Below are 4,519 nucleotides of genomic sequence, written 5' to 3' on the forward strand. Positions count from 1 at the left end.
AAAAACAATTAAAACATTTGTACAATGAAATTGTTAGATCTAATATTTTCGTGATTTATAATGTAAATATCAGTGTTTGGGATTAATCACATCGTTAAGATTTAGTAGAAATTTTGAACTGAGGTTGATCTTCAAATCTTAACGATATGATTAATCCCAAAGACTGATATCTACAAATTTATATTTATTGACTGATTTATAGTTAAAAAACAAACCATTGAAACACTTTATTGACGAATTGGCACGAGAAATTCATGGAAATTGTATCCTCGATACACAACGCCCTTTTCAAACGTCTCCAAACTCGTTCTTTACTAGCCTTCTCTGCGCAATCACAATGAATCTCTTTTTCGATGAATTTCTGATGAAGTTAATGCTGTGTTTCGTTTCGAAGAAACAGCGAAGAGTTCCTTTGGAAATTGCTTCACATCTTTGGATTTGATGGGGAAGCATGATATAATAACAATTATTGTTCCTCATTCTTTCCGCGAATATATATATATATGCGCACTCCGACAAATATGGCCATGTATGTACGTTGGAAATTCTTCTCTTAAGGAACCTTGAAATAAAGCTCGCATTTTTGTGGGGTCGTGACACTGAGAGTTAGATTTGATGGGGAAGCGTGTTATAATAATAATTATTGTTCCTCATTACTTCCGCGGATATATATGCACTCTGCTGCAAGGAAAAATATGGCCATGAATGTACCTTGGAAGCGTCCCTGTTAACAACTATTTTGTGGGGCCGTTGATGTTTTTGTTGTAACTGGTTATTGATAGGATCACTCTGAGCTATACACTGTTTGAATTATAAATTCGAGTATTTACGTCCAATCTTAATAGGCTAAAATCACAAGGAGCAATTATTGATGGTAGGAAGTGCAACTCATGAGTAGGGTAGCGGTTTCAAATTTCCAAGAAAGTGATGTTGTAAATATTTACGGTGATCTTTAGAAATCGTGGTGTGATCTGCAATATATATAATATATCTTTTTATTCCCCACTGGCGCTCCATAATTTAATAGATGCATTTTATAATTTAGAATGTGTTGATGGTGTAAATGTTTATAAGACTAAAATTAATATGAAATTAGTATGGGAAGATATTCTAGCTTACGTAATTATGTAGGTTTACTTAAATGTTCACTTAATTAATAATAAAATTTTAAAAGTAATAAAATATAATAAAAGGTTAAAGTAATAAAATATAATTCGTTATATTGTAATTTAGTTTTCATTAATAATTTTGTAAATAAAATAAAATAGATTTTATTAAAATATATCACATATAAATACTAGTTTATTAATATTTATTTAACCAATAATGATTTGATAACAATTTAAATGTAATTAATAAGCATATAAAAACTTAATACTTATTTACCTCCATTTTAACATGGATATTATTAACTTACAAATAAGTTTTGTCACAATGCCATAGGCTAATATCATCAATTATCAATACAACATGCACAAAACCCATAACTCATGTGAGAAACAAAATGTTTTATAAATATTTAATTTAATTTGATTTTATAATATTTTTTTAATTAAATCTAAACCTAAAAAGGTCATAATTAATTTTGAAATATATCAAAATCCTCTATCCTCACTACCACTAGAAAATATTCTATGGATATTCCATAAAGATTAAATTAAAGTTTTAATAAAATTAAAAATGAGAATACTTTTATATATAGAGATGTGACATTTATATAATATAAATAATATTATTAGGAACCATCATAGATCCATGATTTACTAAGCTATGAGAGGAATCAAACCACTCAAGTTGCAAACCTTTCCTAAAGTTTTGAGCTTAAAAAGAAGTTTGCATCTTGAAAGATTTGATCCGCTTGGTAGAGCCTTAGTAAAGATAAATGTATATTGGTGTCTAAGAAAATGGTCATGGTTTAGTAATTAAATATCTAAGATAAGTATAAAGTTATAAGAGTCGTAACTTTACAAAATAAGGAATTAAAGCAGTTAAGCCAATTATTATTTCTATTTTTTAAATTAACAATCCACAAAATGGTTATAAGTGCTTCTTTTGGGAAATCCATATGGTGATTATGGGTATGTATATTTTAATTATACCTTTTGAGTGTTGAGGGTATTTCTCATTCATTCTTGTTCTGATTTAGGCATGGAAAAAAAATGGAAATTTTCGAGTCCATAATAGTTGGTTGTATGTGATTATTGGTAATATGAGTCAGTATAATGATGCATGTGCACATGAAAACGGTGGCTGTTGAGAGAAATGTCTATAGCTAATATTCCTTTCAGTTTCTAGCATTGATATTTCTTAGTTAGTCTATACTAGAGTCTTGCGAGAAGTGGAAAAGGTTAAGGGAATGGATTATAAAGAAGGGTATTCATCTCTTTTAGATGTGTAGGATGAGGAGGAAAGAGAGGTGGAAATTTTTGGATTGTTGTGTGTGAGAGAGAGATTCAAGAATATTTTTTTATAGCTTGATAGCTATAATCTTTAGTGACTTAGAGTTTCCCTAGGAATTCATTCTCATATATCCATAACCTTATCTTGTTGGTGACCTTTTACTGAGAGAGAGATGGAACGATAAGTTCTACGGTTGGGTGGAACATTCGACTTCTACAACCAATCATTATAACTATTTCATAAATATAGGTGCCCTATGATATATATGTATTACATTTTTGTTGTGTCATTTACTATTTAGTGTTTTGTATATTAATGAGTAGTTTTCATTTGCATTTTTTGACAGTTTCTTGATTAATTCATGATATTTTCATTATGTTGCATGCTTATTGATTTATTAAAATGGTATCATATGTTTAAAATTGCTTGAATAATATGAATTTATAAGATCCTCAATGATGGATAAATTAAATTTTGGTATAAAAACAATAGTTTACAACACTCAAGTCCTATCTGTTTATATATAGAGCAGAGAAATTATGGTTCAACAAAGACTGAGTTAGAGATTTCCTTTATTGCTAAAGAAAAATTTGTTGGAAATTAGAAAATTTTGAAAATTTTCTATACAAGTTATATCATTAGTGATGAGGTAAAATAGATGGAACCCCTCTGGAGGACATATGTTAAATGACATGGGAGATTACATGTAATAGGATGACATGGAGGTGCAAAACTTTGCACTATGGAGATCATTTGTGTGAAGTGGTAGGGCAAAAATGTTTTAGTGCCATGCCTACAGAGGTAGTTATGAGAGAAAATGTAGGAATTTCTTAAAATGTGATTCAATGGGACCATGGTTCATGTCCTTTTCCAAACTTCCTTTGTAAGAGTTTAGAAGATGAAACCATTTAGTGAGTAGGGAATTACTTCATAACCCATAATCTATTTTGGACTCTAATTTGTATTAATAACAATGGATATGTGTGGCCACCATTGGATTTAAATTAGGCACAACTTGGAAACTTATAAGAAATATCCACTGTAGATCTTAGATTATAGTTAGGAGCAATGTCACATTAACGTTAACCATTGTTACACTTTCACATTAATATTGATCATGTTGAATGTAACAATAACTTTAAGGTTAATGATACATTAATTGTTGAAGATGGTTGACATGTTTGACCTTAGTTAATTATGGTTCACTATAGTTAAAATGACTGATCTTGATTAATTATGGTTGAACATGATTAATTTTGGTTGACCTTAATTGAACATGGTTGACCAGGATCAATTATCATTGACCTTGAATAACCATGGTTGACTATGATTACCAACGTTGGTCATGCTGAATATGATCGATATTGTTTGTCCAAGATTGACCATCAACCAACATGGTTGGCTATGGTTGTCCATGGTTGGATGGTTGATTATTATTGACCATTTTCGACAATGGTTGACCATGTTTACCATGGTTGAAAAGGGATTATTGGGAAATATTATCGTGGAGTAAGGGTGACCAAGATGACCATGTTGTCTATAATTGACCATGAAGATAATATTTGATAATAATTGGCAATGGTTGAGCATGGAGACCATAGTTGACAATGATTAGTCATGGTTGACCCTTATGACCATAGTTGAACATGGATCACTATGTTTGACCATTTTGACCATGGATGGGCATGTTGACTATGGTTGACCACAAGTTGACCATGTTCACATAGCAAACCATGGTTTCCCAGGTTTTCTATAGTTGATTATGGTTGTCTATGAGTAACCATGGATGACCATGTTTGACTATGTTTCCCCATGGTTGAACATGGTATGAATAGATTTGACATATTTTCATACACCTTGAATGATGTCATTTTAATATGTTGATTAATTTACAGAGAAGATTTTTCGGTAAAAATCACATCGTAATTCATTTGTCAACACGTTTCGAACCAACCAGTGTGGTTCAACGTGAGGACAAGTTGAAGAACCAAATCATGGCTATAGGTTAAATAGAGAGATCAGATCATTCAACGGCTGTATTTGACCAGTAAACGACTATATTTGACCAGGAAACGACTATATTGGACCATGTTTGACTATGTTTCCAATATAGTCATTT

Source organism: Pinus tabuliformis, chromosome 1_1 (genome assembly GCF_031772625.1).
Source record: "Pinus tabuliformis cultivar Carrire ecotype Pingquan chromosome 1_1, CPIR1, whole genome shotgun sequence".
Classification (NCBI taxonomy): domain Eukaryota; kingdom Viridiplantae; phylum Streptophyta; class Pinopsida; order Pinales; family Pinaceae; genus Pinus; species Pinus tabuliformis.